The 27,116-nt window shown below is 43.7% G+C and overlaps 1 protein-coding gene across 1 annotated transcript in view; it reads right to left on the bottom strand.

The window, feature by feature from the left end:
• The window catches only part of fgd6 (FYVE, RhoGEF and PH domain containing 6), a 177,427-nt gene that overhangs the window by 108,347 nt on the left and 41,964 nt on the right, over nt 1–27,116 (bottom strand). The gene's annotated exons all lie outside the window — the stretch shown is intronic.

The raw sequence follows: 27,116 nt of genomic DNA, 5'->3' as shown, positions 1-27,116 counted from the left end.
ATTCAGGCTCCGACTGTAACAGTCATGCAGCCTAAGTACCGGTAATGACGACCCCCACAAGACACTGCCCAACCAAATACTCATGATATTCAATGGCATTACATCTACCTAGCCCCCCCCATTAGTCCATTAGTATCCACTGGTCAAGATATTCAATAGCATTATATCTACCTAGCACCCCCAATTAGTATCCATTGGTCAAGATATTCAATAGCATTACATCTACCTAGTCCCCCCATTAGTCCATTAGTATCCACTGGTCAAGATATTCAATAGCATTATATCTACCTAGCACCCCCAATTAGTATCCATTGGTCAAGATATTCAATAGCATTACATCTACCTAGTCCCCCCATTAGTCCATTAGTATCCACTGGTCAAGATATTCAATAGCATTATATCTACCTAGCACCCCCAATTAGTATCCATGGGTCATGATATTCAATGGCATTACATCTACCTAGCTCCCCCCCCCATTAGTATCCATTAGTCATGATATTCAATAGCATTACATCTACCTAGCACCCCCCACCACCACCATTAGTATCCATTGGTCATGATATTCAATAGTATTACATCTACCTAGCCACCCCCCCATGGGTCATGATATTCAATAGCATTATATCTACCTAGCCCCCCGCCCCATTAGTATCCATTGGTCATGATATTCAATAGTATTACATCTACCTAGCCACCCCCCCATTGGTCAAGATATTCAATAGCATTATATCTACCTAGCCCCCCGCCCCATTAGTATCCACTGGTCATGATATTCAATAGTATTACATCTAACTAGCCACCCCCCCATGGGTCATGATATTCAATGGCATTACATCTACCTAGCTCCCCCCCCCATTAGTATCCATTAGTCATGATATTCAATAGCATTACATCTACCTAGCACCCCCCACCACCACCATTAGTATCCATTGGTCATGATATTCAATAGTATTACATCTACCTAGCCACCCCCCCATGGGTCATGATATTCAATGGCATTACATCTACCTAGCTCCCCCCCCCATTAGTATCCATTAGTCATGATATTCAATAGCATTACATCTACCTAGCACCCCCCACCACCACCATTAGTATCCATTGGTCATGATATTCAATAGTATTACATCTACCTAGCCACCCCCCCATGGGTCATGATATTCAATAGCATTATATCTACCTAATCCCCCCATTAGTATGCATTAGTCATGATATTCAATAGCATTACATCTAACTAGCCACCCCCCCCATGGGTCATGATATTCAATGGCATTACATCTACCTAGCAACCCCCCCCCCCCGCCACCACCACACCACCATTAGTATCCATCGGTCATCATTGAGAAGAAATTCAACTTCCCAGTCACATAAACACCATGATTGCAAAAACAGCTCAGAGACTAGACATCTTGTGAACAAATGACCTCTTGATGCTCCAAAGTGTTTCCCTCAATATTTATGTACTATTCATGAACGTGATCTGGTGAACCTGCGCTTACTGGAAGAGCACAACTCCAACAACTTCTAAGAAGCCAGACAATGCAATTCGTACTCTAGTACCTTAAACATTCTTGACAAGGGATTGAAAGTTTATCAGGGTAAATGGGTTGATGTTGCGATCAAGAGATACTGGGTCAGGGACCAACTGATAAATACCTGTTTCCAATTAGTTTTATTATGTGTGGGTGTTAGTGGAAGTTTTGCATGTTGTGGCAGCAGCAGGGGAAGATGAAATGTATACATTGAGACAGAAATTCAGATGATGGTGGTGCTGATTGATCTGAGCTGAATGGAGTCTAGAAAATCAATGGCAAGTTTTGTTTTTGTACAACTGATCCTGCGTGGCCGATGAACAGGGCTTAAACATGATGAAATTAACAATATTGAGAGCATTCTGTTTTTCATCACAGTATTTTTTTGTAGAAAAAAAATGGAATTTTCTTTCATGTGAACAACCAAATGCTATATTGCCATATTTGGATGACTTCTCCTTTCTCCTGTCAGCCGAACAAACAGGAGAGCTTGTTGCAGAGTTGGTGATGAAGCTCTGTTTATGGGTTCTTAATCCTCTAATTTTCAAGTTATAATAGATTCTCACTATGAACTTCCAATAACTTTTTCATAATATTGTCTATATAGAACCACAGAACAGAAACAGGCCTTTCAGCTCACGATCAACCATCAAGAACCCATTTTTATACTAATTGTACCCCAACTCACCCGATTTTCTCCTCAATCCCATCAATTTCTCCCACATTTTACCACTCACCCAGATACTAGAGGATATTTACAGTGTCCATTTTGGTATCCGGGCGGAAACTGGAGCATTCCAGGCAAATCCAAGAGGACAAAAGAAGAATCTGCAAACTCCACACAGTTTCACTGGTGATCAAGATTGAATTCAGTTTGCCAGAGCTGCGCTACTATGTTGCATATCATAAAATCCAATCTCACCATGTCCTTTTGTAGATTTTTCACACACACAACTTCCTTCACACCATTTCTTTGAGGTGCAATTTTTTTAAAAATACTGAGGCATTTTGATGCCATCCTAAAGGGATGAATCTCAAAAAAAAGTAGAGCATGCAACCCAAGAAATAATGTTTTGAGAGAAAAAAAAGTAAATTATGCTTTAAATTGGCAAGTGCTCCATTATAGTGAAAGAAACTTCATAAATCATGGGCTTGTAGTTTAAGAGTTCATGGCATTATGGGAAAAAAATCAGAAATAGGACATTCATAAATCAAGGAATACTTATAATAAATGTATCCCACTATTAAAATGAAAAGTGCTATTTGTTAGCCCATTGTTTGACCAGAATTACCACAGCACATCGTCCATCAAGACTATACAACATTCAGGATCAGAATTAGTGCTTTCTGAGTTTTCTATGACAAACGAATGAATCTTAAATATATGTAGATGTATACAAAGGATATAGTCCAACAACATTTTGCCACGAAGTGGGTGACAGGGCATAAAATACACAGATTTCCTTTCTGATATCAACTTTCAAGGTAGACTTCCTGAGTTTGAAATCAACTATTTAAACAGAAAAGTGTCAAGATATAAAAGGTAATTCCCCAATTTGTAATTAATTCAAGAGCAACCAAAGCTTTTCAACTATTTTAGACTTACTAATGGCAATCTACACCATTGGTAATTCCAAATAAAATACAAAACTTAACTAAACCAATTAAATTGGTTTCTGGTGTCACTAAACCAGTAAGCCAGATGGAGATGGGTCGTTGAAAGAAAAAGTCAGCATAAACAAGCCTTATGCCTTAATACAGTGGTCCCCGACCACCGGGCCACGGACCGGTACTGGGCCGCAAAGCATGTGCTACCGGGCCGCGGAGAAACAATATGATTTGACGATATGAGTCAGCTGCACCTTTCCTCATTCCTGTGACGCACTGTTGAACTTGAACATAGGGTTGCCAACTGTCCTGTATTAGCCAGGATATCCCGCATATTGGGTGTTACGTACCCCGTAACTGGGTTGCCAAACCAGCAGAAATGGATCACTCAGTTGGAGTCTGGAGTACTAGAACTAAGAAAGTTTTATTAAAGAAACAAGCAATCTTTAACTTCTCCAGCTCAAATTCCCTTTCCCTCTGTTTCTCCTCTCTCTCCAACTGTCTGTCCCTCTCTCTCTCTTCTCTCTCCAACTGTCTGTCCCTCTCTCTCTCTTTCTCCTGCCTTTCTAACTGCCGTACCCGGAACTCGTGCTCGAGTCTCAGTTTTTCAAGCTGTACCTGTACCGCGTCTCCAGCAGGTTTTTCAATAGACACCTCCCCCAGCTCACCTTGGGGAAACACACCTTTAGATACATAGTGCTCTACAATAGCTCTGTGTATCTCCTCTCTCCTCATTGTCGACTTCACCTTAGCAAGATTCACCCGTTTGGCCACAGCTATCAATTCCGATTTCCTGGCATCCTCTAATGCCTCCAAGGTCGGCGCCTTTATAAATTCCTCAACCTCCATTTCTGCTGTTTGTCTTTTCTTTCTTTCGGGAATTTTAACCCAATCAATTTACTCCGTCCCAAATTTAGCGTTCAAAATCGCGGACGAGAACCCCACTTATGTTACGTACCCCGTAACTGGGTTGCCAAACCAGCAGAAATGGATCACTCAGTTGGAGTCTGGAGTACTAGAACTAAGAAAGTTTTATTAAAGAAACAAGCAACACAGTAATCGAAAGGATAATAAATGCAACAATTCAACAATGATAACCACACATGTGCACAGAATTAAGATAACAGCATCAATCAAGCTCTATCGTTGTCTAGGGGTAAATGACCAATTTCAAAATGACTCAAAGTTCAGTCCAGTTTAGTAGTTCAGTTCGCAGTAATCGTTGCCATGGCGGTGGACAATGTGGGGGAAGAGAGAGATAGAATAGGAGAAAGTTGGCAACCCTACTTGAACATCTCCCCCCGCCCACCCCTGTCAGCCGGTCTGCAAGAATATTGTCTATATTAAACCGGTCCACAGTGCAAAAAAAAGTTGGGGACCCCTGCCTTAATACAATTTGGAAACAAATATTAACTTGTTTCAAAGACGAGCCAATTTCTACAGATGTACCGTGGAGAGCATTCCAACAGGTTGCACCACAGTTTGATGTGGAGGAGACAATGCACAGGATCAGAACCAGGCTGTCGACTCCATCACGGGCAAGGGCCCTCCCACCACTGAGGCAGACTTCAAAAGGTGATGCCTCAAGAAGGAAGCATCCATCATTCGGGACCATCACTACCCAGGTCATGCCCTTTTCTCATTACTACCATCAGGGAGCCTGAAGAGACACACTCAATGCTTTAGGAACAGCTTCTTCATCATGGGTAAAGACATCTTGCCACTGAGCACATCTACACAGAGCACTGTCGCACAAAAGCAGTGTTCAACATCAAAGACTTCCACCACCAAGGCCATGCTCTCTTCTCACTGCTGTCAACTATCAGGCTCTCGAACCAGGGGATAACTTCACTCAACTGTACTTGCAGATGCTGGAATGTGGAGCAAAAATCAAACTGCAGTATGAACTCAATAGGGCAGGTAGCATCAGTAGAGAGAAATGGAGAGCGTTTTCTTTTGAGATCCTTCATGTTGACTGACTGGCAATGAACGAACTGGACTTTTCACAAACACAAGTGATTCTGCAGTTGCTAGAAATCTTGAGCAACATACACAAAATGTTGGATGAACTCAGCAAGTCAGGCAGCATCTTTGGAGAACAATCATATTTCAGACCTTCATCAGGACTACCAAAACATCCTTCTCATAAAATTTTGGGTCCAATATTTCATAGACTAATAAAATATGATTATAGTCACACCTATTGAAATATAATCCCTAACCCCATTCTCATAATTGTTACCTCAATCCAAATGTGATGCTCTCACAGAAGCGAGAATGCCTCTCTGCTTAATGTTTATCCTTACTGTCTCTCTTTTCCTTTTCGAGGTGTATGGGGTTCTGTCAAAGACCCTGACCTCGAGCTACACTTCAACCTCGGTTCTTTGTGGCAACGGGACCCGCTCCTGGGGCTCACCGACCAGCCCTTTTTCAATAGCCCAAGGGTGCAGCCTAGAAGATGAGCACATGTTCTCAGGCTTTGCGGCCCTGGGTGCCAGCCGAATCTGTGCCAGTGCCACAGACTGAAGCGATGCTGAACAAAACAGAATATCGGACCAGCGGATCAGCTGTCTGGGGCTCTGTACTCAGTGAATCGCGTGGTCTCTCTCTTTCTCTTGCTAGTGGGGGAAGTTTGGTGCCAATTGTCAAATCAGAGAACTCGGGGGAGAAAACGATGTGGCAGAACTTTAACACTGTAAATCAGCGAGTTGCTTTGTTCAAGTCTCCCCTCTCGCTGTGTGACATCTCTCTACCCCTTCATTAGAACAGAGAGAGCCTGTGGTATGTCAAATTGTTGGACGAGCTATTAGTTTTTGTTGTACTATCTATCGAGGTCTCTGGGGGTTCTGCTGCTGCCTGCTTGGTGGGTGGATGGTGCTGGTGCGGGAGGGTCGTTGCTTTGCTGCTGCTTGTGCGTAGGAGGGTAGAGTGGGGGGGGCTTTGGGCTGCTAACATTTTTACCGTCACTCATTCTTTGGGGCACTGTTCTATTCTTGTGGATGTCTGTGAAGAACAAGAATTTCAGGTTGTATATGCCATCATTATCTGATATTAAATGAAACTTTTGAACTGTTGAAGGTAAAAGCTCCAGGAATTCAGTCTCTGGACATGATAAAACCTCATGACATGGGTCAATCATAGGCAATGTAATCTCCTGCTGCACTTCCTCAAACTGATAAATCATACTGAATTTCTCTTAGCTACAATCAATACTTTGCATAAATATACAAAAAAATTCAAATGGACCAGTCATACAATTGGTAAAACAGACGAGAGGCTAGCACATCTTGTGACTGACACATCTTCTGATCTCTCAAAGCCTTCCTTCATCTAAAAGGTACTGACCTATCGTCTTATGAATAAGCTCAATTTATTGACGAGAACCGCTTCAACAGCACTCATGAAGCGTGTCGTCATCTGCACCAAAGCAGTCTGCCTGACTTTGCACTGGATTCATGACCCTCAACATTTACACACTCCATCACTGGTTCATCAAAGCTTAAGATACAAAATAACCCATTTCTCTGATTTGCCTTAGTGCTCAACCATCAAATTCAGGTTTACTGGAACACATTTCCTGAGGTGGAATCAACAATAATTAGTGTTCAACAGGCATTTAGACAGACACTAATAAGAAAAACATGGAAGGATAGGTCCTATGATGAACAAATGGAAGTAGTGTGGGTGGGGAAAAAGCGTGGCCTAGATGTGGCAGCCTGCTTCTGCGGTGATCCATGACTCTAAGTGCTCAACGGCCATAGTGATCAGAAATGGAACATGCCCAAGAGTCACATATGATGGGAAGTTCAATAATGAGTACTCAAGGCTGCCGTGTACTCAGATGGTGCTGGAGGCCACTGAGAGGCAACTTTAGAAGGGGGATAAAAGATTAATTTGGCAGACAATAGAAAACTCAGGACTATTTCAGTGGTGTTCCTTAAAGTGACCACTCAACCTGCATTTGGTTAGCTGCATTTGGTGTTCACAATATGGTACTCTCTGCATTGCAGAAACCCTGAGTTTCTTGTTGCCTATCACTTTAATTCTCCAACAATACACACAAAAAATGCTGGTGAACACAGCAGGCCAGACAGCATCTATAGGAAGAGGCACAGTCGATGTTTCGGGCCGAGACCCTTCGTCAGGACTAACTGAAAGGAGAGATAGTAAGAGATTTGGAAGTAGGAGGGGGGAGGGGGAGATCCGAAATGATAGGAGAAGACAGGAGGGGGAGGGATGGAGCCAAGAGCTGGACAGGTGATTGGCAAAAGGGATACCAGACTGGAGAAGGGAGAGGATCATGGGATGGGAAGCCTGGGGAGAGAGAGAAGGGGGGAGGGGAGCCCAAATTTACTACTTTAATTCTCCATCCCATTCCCACTCTGATGCATCAACCTGAGACCTTGTCCCTCCATTAATTAAGTTAGCCCCATCATTTCAGATAATCCCTGTCCTATAAACCTCAGTGATTTAAAACTAAACACGAGGAAATCTGCAGATGCTGGAATTTCAAGCAACACACATAAAAGTTGCTGGTGAACACAGCATCTCTAGGAAGAGGTACAGTCGACGTTCTGGCCGAGACCCTTCGTCAGGACTAACTGAAAGAAGAGTTAGTAAGAGATTTGAAAGTGAGAGGGGGAGGGGGAGATCCAAAGTGATAGGAGAAGACAGGAGGGGGAGGGATGGAGCCAAGAGCTGGAAATTTAATTGGCAAAAGGGATAGGATCATGGGATAGAGCGTAGGTGTTCAGCGAAATGATCTCCCAGTCTGCGTCGGGTCTCACTAATATATAGAAGGCCACATCGAGAGCACCGGACGCAGTATTACGCTCTGTCCGCCAGAGAAAGCAGGATCTCCCAGTGGCCACACTTTTTAATTCCACGTCCCATTCCCATTCTGATATGTCTGTCCACGGCCTCCTCTACTGTAAAGATGAAGCCACACTCAGGTTGGAGGAACAACACCTTATATTCCGTCTGGGTAGCCTCCGACCTGATGGCATGAACATTGACTTCTCAAACTTCCGCTAATGCCCCACCTCCCCCTCGTACCCCATCTATTATTTATTTATTTACACATTCTTCTTCTCTCTCTCCTTTTTCTCCCTCTGTCCCTTTCACTATACCCCTTGCTCATCCTCTGGGCTTTTTTCCCCCCTCCCCCTTTTCTTTCTCCCTAGGCCTCCTGTCCCATGATCCTCTCATATCCCTTTTGCCAATCACCTGTCCAGCTCTTGGCTCCATCCCTCCCCCTCCTGTCTTTCCCTATCATTTTGGATCTCCCCCTCCCACTTTCAAATCTCTTACTAGCTCTTCTTTCAGTTAGTCCTGACGAAGGGTCTCGGCCCGAAACGTTGACTGTACCTCTTCCTAGAGATGCTGCCTGGCCTGCTGCGTTCACCAGCAACTTTTATGTGTGTTGATTTAAAAGTAAGTTAGTTTTCGCTCTCTCCCATTTATGAAGAAGGGTCTTTGACCTGAAACAGTAACTCAGTTTATCTTTCCATGCTCGTTGCCTACAATATTGAATGTATCGTGCTTCTGTTTTCTTGCCGTCTCTCAGTATCTGCAGTACTTTTTGAAAACCACTTTGATTGTCTTTGGGAGTACCAGTTCATGATGAACAATGGCAAATACATCAGAGGAACCCATTGGTATTTTCTGGATATGCCTATGTGTTCTGCACTAAATATGCAAGGAAGACTATCAAAGCTTGCAGCAGGATCTGGACCAGCTGGAAAAATGGCAGATGGAATTTAATGCAGACAAGTGTGAGGTGTTGCACTTCAGCAGGGCCAGCCAGGGTAAGACTTACACAGTGAGCAATAGGGCACTGAGAAAATTACAAGGATTTTGCTGGGACTTGAGGATCTGAGTTATAGGGAAAAATAGAATAGGTTAGAACTTTATTCCCTAGAATGTAGAAGACTGAGGGGAGATTTGATAGGGGTATACAAAATTATGAGGGGTATAGATAAGGTAAATGCAAGCAGGCTTTTTCCACTGAGGTTGGGTGAGACTAGAACTAGAGGTCATGGATTAAAGTTGAAAGGTAAAATGTTTAAGGGGAACACGAGAGGGAACTTCTTTACTTAGAGGGTTGTGAGAACATGGAATGAGCTGCCAGCACATGATGAATGTGAGATAGACATCAACATTGAAGAGAAACGTGGATAGGAAGGGTATGGAGGTCTATGGTCTGGGTGCAGGTCAATGGGACTAGGTATATTAATGGTTCAGCACAGACTAGATGGGTCAAAGATCCTGTTTCTGTGCTGTAGTGTTCTATGACTATATATTGGAGCACCTTTAATATTTTCATTAGTGTACAAGCTCTGTATGGTAGATTAAAATAATTTATCTTTTAATGGTGTTGAACAAATTTAATGACAATGTTGCATTGAAAAGACAAAATTGATTGCAAGAATGTTGAGTGCGTGGAATGGGCTGCCAGCAGTGGTGGAAACGATAGGGTCTTTTAAAAGACCCCTGGATAGGTAACATGAAGCTTAGAAAAACAGAGGGCTATGGGTAACCCTAGGTAATTTCTGAGGTAAGGACATGTTTGACACAGCATTGTGGGCCGAAGGGCCTGTATTGTGCTGTAGGTTTTCTATGTTTCTAATAAATTCTTTCAATGTCCATGTTCACACATTTTCCAAATTCACATGGAAACATAAAAGCTAAAAAACAAAGACATTTTCCCTCTTCCTTCTGCTTCTTCAAATATTTTAAATTCATGTATTCTTGTTACCAACCCTTCTCACAATGGAAAAAGTTTCTCAAATAACTCATCAAATTGCCTCACAATCCTGAACATTATATCTTCCTTTAAGATCCGCTGACAAAGGAACAAACAGGTGTTCAACCTCGTAGGCCTTTTCTGTAATAGCTGGTCTCAGACTTCAGTTCACTTTGGCACACTTGCCCTGAACTGAGAGCCATGTCGCTCAGAAGTAGGTCCTTTGATCTAGTATGTCCATGCCAATGATTGTGTATTCATTTATACCTATCCCAGTGAGCATTTGGTCCATAACCTTCCATGCCTTGATCTTCAAGCATTCATCTAAATTTTTCTTAAATATTGTGAGAGTACCATCTCCATCACCTCCTCAAACAGCGTGCTCCAGGTTCCAATTACTCTCATGAAAAAATTTCTTCTAATCTCTTACCCCTAACATTAAAACCTTTCTGTCAATTCTCAGATGCCTCTGATATGGGTAACATTATCTATTATCTACCCTGTCTACATTGTTGAATACTGCTTACTTGTATCAGGACACCCCCGCAGTCCCCCAACTCACAAAGGAAAACAAATACCCTATCCGTTCTCTCCTTCTAACTGAATGCTCTGCCCCAGGAAACATCCAGATGCATCTCCAGTGCAATTACATAGAACATAAAACAGTACAGCCTTTAGCTCATGATATCTGCACTTACTGTGAATCAGAATTAAACTAAGTCTCTTCTGCTGTACATGATCCTCATCGGAATATCAGGGATGGACAGGTGTCTATCCAACTGCCTCTTAAATGCCACTACCTCAGGGAACTGATTCCAGCCACCTACTATCAGGTGTAAAACAAAGTGCTCTGTACGTTTCCTTTAAACTGCCCCCCCCCATTTAAAATGTATGTCCTCTAGTACTTAATATTTCTACCCTGGAAAAAAGATCCTGTCTACTCTATGCCTCATAATTTTTATAGATCTCGCATCTTCAATCAGATCTACCTCAGCCTCCGAAGCTCCAAAAAAACAGCCAAAGTTTACCCAATCTTTCCACATACAGTAGTTCATAACACTCTAATCCAGGCAATATCCTGGCGACCTCCTCTGTGCCCTTTCCTGAGCCTCCACATCCTTCCTGCAGTGGACTGCACACAATAGTCAGTGCAGTCTGAAGTTTTACATGTCTTCTTTGCCACCTATTTATTTACGTGGCCACTTTTAGGGAGCTATGGACTTGGACCCCAAAATCACTCCGTACATCAATGCTGTTAAGTACACTTCTTAAATTTGACATCCCAAAGTACAGTTGCTCACACTTGCCCACATTAAACTCCACCTACCATTTCTCTGCTCTTATCTGTAACTGGTCTATATTCTGTTATATCCTTTGACAGTGTATCCTCTGCACTGTCCACCACTTCACTCATTGTGTTAACTACAGACTTACTAACCTACCAACTGCAGTTTTATCCAAGTCATTTATATAACGCAAACAACAGAGGCTCCAGCACTGACCCTGCGGAAATGCATGGGTCACGGACCCTCAGTAAGAATAACTCTCTTCCTCTCTTCTATGGACAAGGCAATTCTGAATCTAAACTACAAAGTCGCCATAGATCATGTGCATCTTCTATATTTCTAAGTTTCTATGTTTCTATCTTAATTTTCTGTATCAACCATCATTATCAAATGCCTTACTAAAATCCATGTAGACAACACCCTATAGTGTGACTAACAGAATTGTATTAAGTATTCGAGCTATGTCCTAACCAATGTTTTAAAGCTGTAACATAAACTCAGGATTGCAGGAGGCAGAGGCAACATGCTCAAACCTCATGGCAAGGAGATTGCGGGACAAGGTGTGGGCTGATATTCAACTCCATTTCACCGATTAAAGCTTCCATTGTTTGCTAACTAAAGTGTCGAGGGAGATTGAAACATCGGGGCAAATGCGGAGGGTGAGTGCCAGCTGCCTGCCTTTTAATCACTGGTGGGATCGCTCTGCTGCTGGAGACGGGAGCTGTCTTTTGATCGCTGGTGAGACTGATCTGCTGCCAGTGAGGGTATATCTGCCTTTTGATCGCTGGTGAGATCGCTCTGCTGCTGGAGAGTTGAGATGCTGCCTCTGTGCCTGGAGAATATTACCCAGGTTTTCTGTGTTTTGGATATGGGTATGAATATGGATTCGGACTATGGCCTCCCCCGCCCCCAATCTTATAGTTTTTTATATTCTGTGTTTTCCACCCAATCTTTCTCACTTTTTTTTTGGAGTATGGAGGAAAGGAATTTGGGAGGGGTCAATATGCCTGTTCCATTTTTGTTTGTTTCTTTTTTGGGGGAGGGGGTATTTGGGGGTTGATAATTGCACTGCCATTCTTTTCTTTCCTGATTTCATGGCTATCTGGAGAAGAAGAATTTCAGGAGTTGTATACTTTGAACCTTATCCATCCTTCCAAAGTGCATCACCTTGCATCTATCACAATTAACTTCCATCTGTGATTACTCTAACGATCTTACATCAGTATCACCCTATAGCGCAAGACTATCCTTCTCACTATTAATACAACTGCCATCTGCGTCATCTGCAAATTTATTAACCCAAATCATATAAGAAGCAGTAAGGATTTCAGCACTGATCCATGTGGTATATAGCTGGTCACAAACACACCCTTTACCGTTACTTTCTGTCTCCTATTTTCAAGTCAAGATCCAGGATCACTTGGAATTGTTGCCTTACCTTCCAGTACATTTTTTTCTTAGGTAAAGAGACCAATACTCCAAGTACAGACTCACCAAGACCCAAAACAAGTGTAATAATTCCCTTATAATAATTCCGGTATTCAAATCCTCTTGCCATAAAAGCTAACACATTTGCTCTCCTACTCACATAGAAACATACAAAACCTACAGCACAATACAGGCCCTTCGGCCCACAATGCTGTACCGAACATGAATACCTAGGGTTACCCATAGCCCTCTAATTTTCTAAGCTCCATGTACCTATTAAAAGATCCTATTGTATCTACCTCCACCACCGTCACCGGCAGCCCATTCCACGCACTCAGCACTCTCTGCGTAAAAAACATACCCCCTGACATCTCCTCTGTACCTATTTCCAAGCACCTTAAAACTATGCCCTCTCGTACTAGCCATTTCAGCCCTGAGAAAAATCCTCTGACTATTGTTACGAGAATACACATAAAATTAAGATGTTTGCTGGCCTGGGCTAGCATCAGTGGCATCAGCAGTTGGTCTGCCACCTGCCCTCAGGGGAAGGAGAGATAAGGAACAATGGAGCAGCATCTGGAGATGTGTAATGAAGGGATGTGGGAGGGAGAGCTGTCTGGAGCGGCTCCCCCCTTTGAACCCTGAACTGTTTGAAGTGATGGACAGGCGATACCCCAGCAGGGGGATAAAAAGGGACAGGTTCGCTAAGACAGACACACACGCCACCCGAGGTAACGAGACCCTGGAAGCGGTGCGCCTCTCACGAGTGGTGAGAAGTACCGGACAACGCACAGGGTGGAAAGGTACGATCAGCGGGAACCCGGTGTGTGTCCGCCCTTGCCTGGGTGCCGGGTTCACTGCAGAGGATCGACCGCATCTGGAGGAGGGGTCACAGTCGGTGACCTCAGGTGACATCACCAAGGACCCGCCCAAAAGCTGTTTGTGAGCCATCTCGCTGGTCTGTGAGCCATCTTGCTGGTCTGTGAGTGAAGCCGTTCTGAATGATGAGTTGTTCCTATTCTATCTCTCTCTTCCCCCACGTTGTCCACCGCCATGGCAACGATTACTGCGAACTGAACTACTAAACTGGACTGAACTTTGAGTCATTTTGAAATTGGTCATTTACCCCTAGACAACGATAGAGCTTGATTGATGCTGTTATCTTAATTCTGTGCACATGTGTGTTTATCATCACTGAACTGTTGCATTTATTATCCTTTCGATTACTGTGTTGCTTGTTTCTTTAATAAAACTTTCTTAGTTCTAGTACTCCAGACTCCAACTGAGTGATCCATTTCTGCTGGTTTGGCAACCCAGTTACGGGGTACGTAACATAAGTGGGGTTCTCGTCCGCGATTTTGAACGCTAAATTTGGGACGGAGTAAATTGATTGGGTTAAAATTCCCGAAAGAAAGAAAAGACAAACAGCAGAAATGGAGGTTGAGGAATTTATAAAGGCGCCGACCTTGGAGGCATTAGAGGATGCCAGGAAATCGGAATTGATAGCTGTGGCCAAACGGGTGAATCTTGCTAAGGTGAAGTCGACAATGAGGAGAGAGGAGATACACAGAGCTATTGTAGAGCACTATGTATCTAAAGGTGTGTTTCCCCAAGGTGACCTGGGGGAGGTGTCTATTGAAAAACCTGCTGGAGACGCGGTACAGGTACAGCTTGAAAAACTGAGACTCGAGCACGAGTTCCGGGTACGGCAGTTAGAACACAAAGAGAGAGAGTTAGAAAGGCAGGAGAAAGAGAGAGAGTTAGAAAGGCAGGAGAAAGAGAGAGAGTTAGAAAGGCAGGAGAAAGAGAGAGAGTTAGAAAGGCGGGAGAGAGAGAAAGAGTTAGAAAGGCGGGAGAGAGAGAAAGAGGTAGAAAGGCAAGAGAGAGAAAGACAGTTGGAGAGAGAAGAGAGAGAGAGGGACAGACAGTTGGAGAGAGAGGAGAAACAGAGGGAAAGGGAATTTGAGCTGGAGAAGTTAAAGATAAGGGCCGAGCAGGGGCTCGTGCCGAACCAAGGTGGAGGGTTCCGGGCGACCCAGGAGGTTAGGCTGGTTCCCCCATTTGACGATACCGATGTGGATCGGTACTTTCTCCACTTCGAAAAGGTGGCTATAAGTCAGGAATGGCCGAGGGATAAGTGGGTTGTTTTACTTCAGAGTGTACTGAAAGGGAAGGCCCAACAAGCTTACTCAGCTTTATCCGCGGAAGATGCCCAGAGGTATGAGGTGGTGAAAGAGGCCATCCTCAGGATTTATGAGTTGGTCCCGGAGGCATACCGGCAGAGGTTCCGGAATGCGAGGAAGCGGTGGGACCGCACGTATTTGGAGTTTGCTCGTGAGATGCAAACATATTGTGAGCGTTGGTGCGCCTCGAAAGGGGTAGAGGGGGATTATGACAGACTGCTGCAGCTGATTCTGATTGAGCAGTTTAAAGGTTGTGTCCCTGAGGGTATGAGACCCTACCTCGATGAGAAAGAGGCAGCCACGTTAGCCGCAACTGCTAAGTTAGCGGATGAGTATGCGTTGACGCATAAAATGAAGGTTGCCCCGAGTAAAGGCTACCAGAAGGGTAGTCAGGACGGCGGGGAGAGTCCGCCGGAAAAGTCAGAAAGTAAGCCGGGGACTAGTGAAAAGGATAAGGTAGACCGGGAGCAGTCTGGTAGGAAGTCTCCTGGGGTCGTCTGTTATAATTGTGGGAAAGTCGGACACTTTGCGTCCAGGTGCTTTGCCCCAAGGAAGGAGACGGGGAAAGGAAAAGCGGAAATTTTGAATGGCTGTATTGAGCTGTTAAGCGAACCGCTAGGGAAGGACAGGTCTGAAAAAGTCCAGGAAGGGCGCGAGAGGTTTATCTCGGCCGGACTGGTGTCAGTGAAAAAGAGGTTAAAACCAGTTCCAGTGCGGATCTGGAGAGACACGGGAGCGTGTCAGTCACTAATACTGAAGAGTGTATTAGAGTTTAGCTCAGAGACCCAGACTGGGGAGGTAGAGGTCAAAGGTGTTGGGGAAGGGACAGAGTCAGTCCCTTTGCACCAGATACATTTACAGAGCAACCTGGTCTCTGGACTAGTCACGATTGGGGTGAGGTCCGAATTACCGATGAAAGACGTGGAAGTCTTGCTCGGTAATGACATCGCCGGAGGAATCGTGTTCCCAGTCGTGAGATTGACGGGTCAGCCTGCCAGCATGGAGGCCCCGCCCGCGATGGTGAATTTGGCTGAAACATTTCTGCCAACCTTGTATGAGACAGGGTGTAGTGAGATAAGAGGTAGTGAGGGAGCTGGGACGGACGTAGCAGTAGCCAGGAAAGAATTTGTGCAGACGCAGGAGCGAGACGAGGGGCTGATGGTTTTTGCCGAGACCGCTCTCTCTGACACAGCCTTGACAAGCTATTGTGCGGAGGAGGAAGTGCTAAGGAAGAAAGGGAAATCAAGTACAGTACCCGCAGATGAGGAATGGGGGGTGGTGCAAAAGAGTTATGGGGATGAGGTTTTTAACATGGCCCACGAGGTACCCCCCGGTGGACATTTTGCGGTGCTGGAGGAAACAGTTGGTGGAATCATGAAAGAGATTTACCGGCTGCCCAGGGGGAAGAATGTTATTGATCATGACCGACGCGAACTGAGACGGTCACCGGCTTTTGATATGCTAACAAACCTAGTCGGTGTTAGCGTGGAAATCAATGATGCTAGGGGCCCCTTGATAAGAGGAAAAAACCATTTTGAAAAGATTAGGATGGGATCGGTCAGATGGGAGAAGGCTATTGTTTTGGCCAGGTCTACTGATAAGGTCTCTCCCTTAATCCCCGAAGGAGTAATTAAACGACTCGCATCCATGTGTTTGATTGTCCCGAGGAAATGCAAAGAACTGGGATGTTGGGTTATGTCTGTTACAATAGGGCAGCCAAGTAAACAACACCCATATTTTTCGAGTAATTCAGTGACTAAAGGGCTGATGAACACAGAGGTGTGTATTGGCAATTTAACACGGCTGTCTGAAGCCAGTTTGATAGTGAACCTTGAAAAAAATGAATTCGGCCACACGAGAGTCACTTACCTGGGAATTGTGGTGACACAGGGGCAGCTGGCAGTGATGCAAGCTACAGTGCAGGCTATCGCTGACCTCCCAACCCCGACAGACAAGAGGGCCCTCAGAAGGCTTTTGGAGATGGTGGGGTACTGCAGGAAGTTTTGCAATAACTCTGCGGTCAATACCCGTCCCCCTCCTACTAAGCCCTTGCGAGAGAAAATTGAGTCGGAATGGGACGACCCTTGTTATTGTGGTCCGGGACAAAAACCAAATGAGAGGTTACATTGGTCGCAATTCATCAGTGTTTTTGGCCACTATGAAGTTTGCTGAGTTGGAGCCTGGTCTAAGGGATTATTAATAACACGTGTAAAAGGAACAGAAAATGTGATGACTGTCTGTCAAGGTGTTGACAGCTTCAAATTCTCTGTATTAGCTAAATAACTGTTAAAGATGTATATTGTGTATGTATCAGATAATGTAGTCATGTTTGTAATTTTTACCTCCCGGTAAAAATCCTTAAAGGGGGGAAGTGTTACGAGAATACACATAAAATTAAGATGTTTGCTGGCCTGGGCTAGCATCAGTGGCATCAGCAGTTGGTCTGCCACCTGCCCTCAGGGGAAGGAGAGATAAGGAACAATGGAGCAGCGTCTGGAGATGTGTAATGAAGGGATGTGGGAGGGAGAGCTGTCTGGAGCGGCTCCCCCCTTTGAACCCTGAACTGTTTGAAGTGATGGACAGGCGATACCCCAGCAGGGGGATAAAAAGGGACAGGTTCGCTAAGACAGACACACACGCCACCCGAGGTAACGAGACCCTGGAAGCGGTGCGCCTCTCACGAGTGGTGAGAAGTACCGGACAACGCACAGGGTGGAAAGGTACGATCAGCGGGAACCCGGTGTGTGTCCGCCCTTGCCTGGGTGCCGGGTTCACTGCAGAGGATCGACCGCATCTGGAGGAGGGGTCACAGTCGGTGACCTCAGGTGACATCACCAAGGACCCGCCCAAAAGCTGTTTGTGAGCCATCTCGCTGGTCTGTGAGCCATCTTGCTGGTCTGTGAGTGAAGCCGTTCTGAATGATGAGTTGTTCCTATTCTATCTCTCTCTTCCCCCACGTTGTCCACCGCCATGGCAACGATTACTGCGAACTGAACTACTAAACTGGACTGAACTTTGAGTCATTTTGAAATTGGTCATTTACCCCTAGACAACGATAGAGCTTGATTGATGCTGTTATCTTAATTCTGTGCACATGTGTGTTTATCATCACTGAACTGTTGCATTTATTATCCTTTCGATTACTGTGTTGCTTGTTTCTTTAATAAAACTTTCTTAGTTCTAGTACTCCAGACTCCAACTGAGTGATCCATTTCTGCTGGTTTGGCAACCCAGTTACGGGGTACGTAACACTATCCACACGATAAATGCCTCTCATCATCTTATACACCTACTCGCATACTGATTTATGTACAAGCACGTTCAGGACATTTTGAAAATCAAAAAAATCTCTCACCATTTATCAAATATTCTGGTTCTTTTAAATGCTCACCAAAGTGGATGACCCCTGTGTTATTCCATCTGCCACCTTCTCTCAGCTAGTCCATTGCCCCTAATCCTATCTAATTTAGGACTATAAGGAAACTTAGAAATATGATATTCAGTTCCTCTAAGCCAGATCAATGACGCATATTATGAGTAGCTAGGGCCCAGACAGTGATCCACGAGACACGGATGGCCAACTCGTAAACATTTTTAAAAAAAATTGGGGCAGGAGTGGGCCAATTGACCCTTTTTTTCCTGTCTAGCCATTCAATACATGTATGGCTTATCTGACTTAGTGCTGCACGACTCTCCACTGCTACTTTATCAGACACTGAATTCACTAGTTTTAAAAGCATCTACCTCCAGAAATTAGAGACTCAGCAAGTTCTGTGAAAATAAATTCCAGAGCATTAGTTTTAAGTGCTTTCCCACATATAACTATGTGCCTTGTTTCCACTAGCGTGGTGTGGTCATGTCTTGTCATGCTCCCTTAGATTTTTGCTTTGATAAGATCATCCTTCATTCTTTTAAACTCCACAGACAGACCCAGATCTTTAGCATTCAAAGGAAACCTCCTCGTCCTAAGATTTGGCCTAGTGAATGTCTTTTGGACTTGCTCCAATGCCAGTATATTTTCTCAAATAAGGAGACCAAAACAGTACACAGTGCTCCAGATGCAGCCTCAACAACACTGTATAGTTGTAATAATAACTCACTATTTTTAAACTCCAGACCTCCTTGCAACGAAGTCTAAGAGGTCATTTGTTTTCCTAACAACATATTGTACAATTCTGACACTTAAATTCATGTACAATAGTACTGTGAACTTTACTCAATAGCAATCTCTCCTTAGTTAGGCAAGTCTGTCTTTTGATTACTCTTACAGAAGTGCATAACTTCACATTTTGCTACATTCAACTCCATTTGTCAAGGTTTGTTCAACCTATCTACATTCTTCCATAGAGTACAAATACCCTCTTCCAAGTATTCCCTCCGAGTAACGTTTGTGCCATCCTCCCCACACACACTAAGTCATTACTAACAATGATAAATAAATGGGGGCCAAAAACTCTACTAGTGAGGCATTATACCCATTTCATCCCCAGGCCTGAAAAATACTAATTTAATCCAAATCTGTCTTCAACATGATAACCAGTCTTCAATTCACACTAAAACACTTCCGCCAATACTGTAAGCTTTTACCTTGTGCCTATTAGGTGGCACTTTGTAAAATGCCACCTAGAAATCCACATTAAGTACAACTACAGGTTCCCCTTTATCTGTCTGTTCTATCCACAAAGAACTTCAGCAACTTCTGGAACTTTATTTTCTTTTCAAACAATTTTATTGACTTGGTTTTATTGCATTCAGTTTCTCTAAATGCCAAGTACATTTTCCTTCAATTTAGACCATCAGACAGAGGAGCAGAATTAGGTCAATTGGCCCATTGAGTCTGCTATGCTATCATTGCTGATTTATTATCCCTCTTAACCCCATTCTCCAGACTTCTCTCCATAACCTTTGATGCCCTGAATAACCAAGAACCTATCAATCTTCGCTTTAAATATACTCAATACCTTGGCCTCTACAGCCATGGCAATGAATTCCACAGATTTACCACCCTCTGCCTAAAGAAATTCTTTCTCATCTCTGTTCTAAATTGACATCCCTCTTTTCTGAGGTCGTGCCCTCTTGTACTGGACTCCCCAAATGCAGGGAACATCCACTCTATCTAGAACTTACTGTATTCAATAAATTTCACTGAGATGCCCCCCCACACCCCCCCCCATTCTTCTAACCTCCAGTGAGTACAGGCCCAGAGCCATCAAACACCCCTCATATGTTAACCCATTTCACTCCCGGAATCATTCTCGTGAACCTTCCTTGGACCCTCTCCAGTGACAGCACCTTTTCTTAGCTAAGGGGCACAAAACTGTTCACGATACTCCAGATGCGGTCTGAGCAATGCCTTATAAAGCCTCAGCATCACATCCCTGCTCTTGTATCCGAGACCTCTTGAAGTGAATGCTAACATGGCACTTGCCTTCCTCACCACTGAGTCAACCTGCAAGTTCACCTTCAGGGAATTCTGCACAAGGAATCCCAAGATCCTTTGCACCTCTGATTTTTGGATTTTCGCCCCATTTAGAAAATACTCTACACCTTTATTCTTCCTACCAAAGTGCAAGACTATACACTTCCCTACACTATATTCCATCTGCTACCTCTTTGCCCATTCTCCCAATCTGTCCATGACCTTCTGCAGACTTCCTGCTTCCTCAACACTACCTGACTCTCTACCCATCTTTGTACCATCTGCAAACTTGGCCACAATGCCATCAAGTCCGTCATTCAAATCATTGACATATAACATGAAAAGAAACAATCCCAATAGGACCCCTGCGAAACACCATTAGCCACCGGCAGCTAACCAGAAAAGGCCTTCTTTATTCCAACTATGTCTCCTGCCAGTCAGACAATTTTCTACCCATGCTTGTATCTTTCCTGTAGTAACACAGGCTGTGATTTTGCTAAGCAGCCCTATTGTGGCACCTTGTCAAATGCCTTCTGAAAATCTAAATAAACAAATCCACTCATTCTCCCTGCCAGTTACTTCCTCAAAGAATTCCAACATATTTGTCAGGCAAGACTTGCCTTTCAGGAATTGATATTTACTTTAGCCTATTTTCTCATGTGCTTCCAAGTACCCTGAAACATCTCCCTTAATAATAGACTCCAACATCTTCCTAACCACTTAAGTCAGGCTAATTAGCCTACAATTTCCTTTCTTCTGCCTCTTTCCTTTCTTAAAGAGTGGAATGACATTTGCAATTTTCCAGTTCTCCAGAACCACTGCAGAATTGGTATTGTTTTACCCACAACAAACACATCTGAGACTTGAATCTAGTGAGTCTTGTAAGATTATTACCAACGCCTCCACAATCTCTTCAGCTACCTCTTTCAGAACCCTGGTAGTAGTCCATCTGGTCCAGGTGACTTATCTACCTTCAGACCTTTCAGCTTCCCAAGCATCTTCTCCTTAGTAATAGCAACAACATTCACTCCTGCCCCCTGACATGTTTAAAGTTCTGGAATACGGCTAGTGTCTTCTACGGTGAAGACTGACACAAAATACTTATTAAGTGCATCCATTATTTCTTTGCCCCCCATTGCTACTTCGCCACTGTCATTTTCTAAACCATCATCTTGGTTTTTAGTTGCTCAATCTTCTAATCTCCCACTAATTTTTGCTATACTATTAGCCCATTTTTGCTTTTATGTTGTCCTTGCCTTGTCAGCCACATTTGCTTCATCCTCTCTTTAGAATACTTCATCTTCGGAATGTATCTATCCTGTGCCTCCCAAATGGCCTGCAGCTATTCCAACCATTGCTGTTCTGACATCATCCTTGCCAGTGCCTAATCAATTTTGGCCAGCTCCTCTCTCATACCTCTGTAATTCCCTTAACTCCACTGGAATAATGATACATCTGACTTTATCTTCTCACTCTCAAAATGCAGGGTGAATTCTATTATGATCACTGTCTCCTAAGGGCTCCTTTACCCTAAGCTCCCTAATCAAATCTGGTTCATTACACAACATTCAATCTAGAATTGCCTTTCCCTAGTGGGTTCAACGACAAGCTGCTCTAAAAAGCCATCTCGTAAGCATTCTACAAATTCCCTCTCTTGGGATCCAGAGGCAACCTGATTTTCCCAATCTACCTGTATATTGAAATCCTCCATGACTATCATAATATTGCCCTTATTACATGCCTTTCTTGCTGGAATTTATATCCCACATCCTGGCTACTGTTTCAGGGCTTGTAAACAATTCCCATCAGGGTCTTTTCACCATACAGCTTTTTTTTCACTCTACCCATAAGGATTCTACATTGTCCAATCCTGTATTCTCTTTCTAAGGATTTTATTTCATTTTTTTTAAACCAGCAGAGCAACCCCACCCCCTCTGCCTACCTGCCTGTCCTTTTGATACAAAATGTATCACAAAATAGTACAGCACAGTACAGGCCCTTCAGCCCACAATGCTGTGCTGACCCTTAAATCCTGCCTTCCATATAACCCCCCACCTTAAATTCCTCCATATACCTGTCTAGTCATCTCTTAAATTTCACTAGTGTATCTGCCTCCACCACTGACTCAGGCAGTGCATTCCACGCACCAACCACTCTCTGAGTAAAAACCCTTTCTCTAATATCCCTCTTGAACTTCCCACCCCTTACCTTAAAGCCATGTCCTCTTGTATTGAGCAATGCTGCCCTGGGGAAGAGGCGCTGGCTGTCCACTTTATCTATTCCTCTTAATATCTTGTATACCTCTATCATGTCTCCTCTCATCCTCCTTCTCTTCAAAGAGTAAAGCCCTAGCTCCCTTAATCTCTGATCATAATGCATACTCTCTAAACCAGGCAGCATCCTGGTAAATCTACTCTGCACCCTTTCCAGTGCTTCCACATCCTTCCTATAATGAGGCGACCAGAACTGGACACAATACTCCAAGTGTGGCCTAACCAGAGTTTTATAGAGCTGCATCATTACCTTGCGACTCTTAAACTCTATCCCTCGACTTATGAAGGCTAACACCCCATAAGCTTTCTTCACTACCCTATCTACCTGTGAGGCAACTTTCAGGGATCTATGGATGTGTACCCCCAGATCCCTCTGCTCCTCCACACTACCAAGTGTTCTACTATTTACTTTGTACTCTGCCTTGGAGTTTGTCCTTCCAAAGTGTACCACCTCACACCTCTCTGGTTTGAACTGCATCTGCCACTTCTCAGCCCACTTCTGCATCCTATCAATGTCTCTCTGCGACAATCCTCTACACTATCCACAACACCACCAACCTTTGTGTTGTCTGCAAACTTGCCAACCCACCCTTCTACCCCCACATTCAGGTCGTTATTAAAAATCATGAAAAGTAGAGGTCCCAGAACAGATCCTTGTGGGACACCACTAGTCACAACCCTCCAGTCCGAATGTACTCCCTCCACCATGACCCTCTGCCTTCTGCAGGCAACCAATTCTGAATCCACCTGGCCAAACTTCCCTGGATCCCATGCCTTCTGACTTTCTGAATAAGCCTACCCTGTGGAACCTTGTCAAATGCCTTACTAAAATCCATGTAGATCACATCCACTACACTACCCTCATCTATATGCCTGGTCACCTCCTCAAAGAACTCTATCAGGTTTGTTAGACACGATCTGCCCTTCACAAAGCCATGTTGACTGCCCCTGATCTGACCATGTTTCTCTAAATGTCCATAGATCCTATCTCTAAGAATCTTTTCCAACAACTTTCCCACCACAGACGCAAGGCTCACTGGTCTATAATTACCCGGACTTTGCCTACTACCTTTTTTGAACAAGGGGACAATATTTGCCTCCCTCCAATCCTCAGGTACCATTCCCGTGGACAACGAGGACATAACGATCCTAGCCAGAGGCTCAGCAATCTCTTCCCTCGCCTCGTGAAGCAGCCTGGGGAATACTCCGTCAGGCCCTGGGGACTTAACCGTCCTAATGTATTTTAACAACTCCAACACCTCCTCTCCCTTAATATCAACATGCTCCAGAACATCAACCTCACTCATATTGTCCTTTGATGTTAAGCTCCCAACTATGAGCCACGACTCAGTGATGCCCATAATATCATACCTGCCAATTTCTAACTGCATTACAAGATCTATCTTATTCCGCATACTGCATGCAATGAAGTGTAACACCCTCAGTCCTGTATTCATCACCCTTTTCGATTTTGCCCCATGTTGCACTTCACCTCATCCCACTTACTGCAACTTTGCCCTATCATCTACCTGTCCTTCCTGACAGTCTCACTATACACTGCATCAACTTGTATACCGACCACCCTATCCTCAGCCCTATCACTCCAGGTCTCAACACCCACCCCCCCCCCCGGTCAAATTAGTTTGAACAGTTCCACCAGCTCTAGCAAACCTGCCCACAAGGATATTGGTCCCCATTGGGTTCAGGTATAACCTGTCCTTTAGGTCATACCTTCCCCAGAAGAGATCCCAATGATCCAGAAAGCTCCAATCCTGCCCTCTGTATCAGTTCCTCAACCACTCATTCATCTGTACTATCATCCTGTTCCTGCCCTAGCACATTGCACTGGGAGTAATCCAGAGAATACCACCTTGGAGGTCCTGCTCTTTAGCCTCTTGCCTAACTCCCTATATTCTCCCTGTACATAGGACCTCTTCCTCCTTTCTACCCATGTCATTGGTTCCAATGCACACAATGACCTCTAACTTGAAAAGATCTAGATGATCTTGAGAATCTTCTGCAGCTACTCTCAGATATTCTGGACCTTGCACCTGGAAGGCAACCCACCATACTGGCTTCTCTTTTGCAGCCACAGAATCTGGGGTCCATCCCCCTCCCTATCAAGTCTCCCATTTTGCCTGACTTTACCCTTTCCTGTTGAGCTCCAGAGCTGGCCACAGAGCCACTGGGCTGGCTGCTATTGCTGCATCCTGATAGGTCCTCTCCCCCGAGCAATATCCTAAGGGGTATACTTGTTGCTTAGGGGAATAGTCACAGGGGGAACCCTGCACTTACTGGTTACACCCCTTACTTCTGGTGGTCATCCATCAACTATCTGAAGCCTGCTCTCCTGGTGTAACCACCTCAGTAAAAGCCTCATCTATGAAGTACTCCACCTTCTGGATGGTCCCGAGTGCATCCAGCTCAGTTCCCGGACCTTGTCAACAGGAGCTGAAATTGGGTGCACTCCTCGTCATCAGAGAGACCATTAGAATTCAGCATCTTGCCAATAACAAATGTAAATTCAGTCCACATACATAGCTTCCTACCTTCCACTTCATTCATTGCTACGCACATCTTGAAAAAAACTTCCATTTTTGCAAGCAGCTCTCTGGTTGCAGTTATTTGTCTGCCTCTAAGCCCATTTGTTTCTCTAATACCTTTCACCTCTTGATATGAGTTGTTACAAGTTCCTCCATGCTATTGGAAAGTAGGCCATCTATTATCATTGGAATATTTGCAGTATCCTCCATTATGAAGACTGATGAAAAATATTTGTTTAAAGTTACTTGTTTCCCATTACTCCCCCAGTCCTGCCCTCTAATGGTCCTGTACTTCTGTGCCTTCGTCATTTTTATATATCCCTGGAATTCTGTTGTTTATTTTGATTTCAATTTTCTCTGTCCTTATTAATTTTTTTAGTCTCTAGCAACTGGTTCCTGAAAAATTCCTAGCCTTCTGGTCTACACTAGCTGTTGCCATTTTTTGATTCACTTCTTCTGTCGACCTACTTTGTTAACCATATTTTTTTTTATTGAGTCCCTCTTTCCAACTATCTACAATAGATTTTTGTTGAGCATTAGGAATTATTTGAAAAGTGTTCATCTACTAACATTTCACTTAGGCTACTTTCCCAGTCTAGACAGCGTATTTCATATCTTTGTAAAGGTTCTTATTCAACTTGAGGACATTGCTTTTGGACTAGAGGTTGCTTGCCCTCAAATTGTAACTTTTATAATCATTCTTCATTAAATGTCTTATGAATCCCATCTCATTGTGCTTGATCATATTTAAAACAGTCTGTTTTGGATTGGTTCTACAACACATTATTCTAAGAAACAATCCCTGGTGCACCCCGTAAATTTCTCTTCTATGATAGATACCCTTGCCATTTAGCAGATAAAAATCATCTCTTTTATTTGCCATTGCCTACTTACATGGCTTTGATATTTCTCCATTTATGCTTTGTTCTACTGATAGGCAACCTTTTTGGAGCCTATAAACTTCTCCAATCTGTACCATCTTTCCTCTGCTATTCCTTACTCCACATTTTGATTCACTTCTTCTATATTCCTATTTGCCACTGCACCAATGCATTCCTTGATTAACAAAGCCACCCATTTCTTTTCTATTCTTGCCTATTCATTTGGAATATCAAAGAACCTGGACCATTGAGTTCCCAGCACAAGTTACTCTGAACCATGTCTCTGATATCTATTAAGTCAAATCATTTGCTACTAATTGCGCTGTCAACTCATCTACCTTGTTCCAAATTCAGTTAAAGAGTCTTTTCACATTTTTTTAAAACTTTCTAATCATCTTCAAGTTGTATTCATTTCCTACCACACATCTGCTTATTTTTAATCCCATCATATTTTGATTTTTAAACCTTCCCTTCACTATCTTGTGCTACTGCTCCCTCATTTCCTTTGAGTGAACACCCTGCCACTAGAAAACTACACTCCTGAGATTAGTTTAAAGTCCTGCACACTACTCCACTTCTGCAATCTGACAGACACGGGCCCCAGCACAAAGGGTTTTATGCTTTTATTTCACTATTTCTAAACTCAATCTATGCTGATTCTAATTCTGCGTCATCACCTGCCAACCACGATTATTTCTCACCTCCGCACTGATCTTCTCCTCTTCTACCATGCTGCCCATGCTTCCTAAATGGTGAATGGCCTACAACATGTCATTCCCAGCTTCCCTACCACATCTTGGTAAAGCCAACTTGATCAAACCCATTAACTTTTATTCGCGTCCTGAATTCATTTACTTTTTTGTGAGTGCTACACAATACAATGTCTTTAATTTTGTCATTTTAACATATTTCTGTACATTGTAAACATTTCCATTATTTACAATAAAACTGATAATCTAATCTTTGTTGCTTGGAAATCCCACGGTTCTTTAACCTGACTCACTAAATGGTACATTGAATTCTCCTCAAAAGCCAGGCGGCGTCAATGTCCTATCAGCAAGTACATGTATGCACACATTCAATGAAAAGCTTACCTGCAGCAGTATTACAGGCACATAACATCAGATAAGCAACATTCTGAAGTCTAAAGTTAACATAAATTAAGCAAATTGCTATCCCAGATCTGCTGTTTTGGAAAGTTCAGCCATAACACCTAGAAGG

The sequence above is a fragment of the Mobula hypostoma genome, chromosome 20 (assembly GCF_963921235.1).
Source record: "Mobula hypostoma chromosome 20, sMobHyp1.1, whole genome shotgun sequence".
Taxonomy (NCBI): Eukaryota; Metazoa; Chordata; class Chondrichthyes; order Myliobatiformes; family Myliobatidae; genus Mobula; species Mobula hypostoma.
The sequence above is the reverse complement of the archived record's forward strand: the minus strand, read 5'-3'. Positions and strand labels throughout refer to the sequence as shown.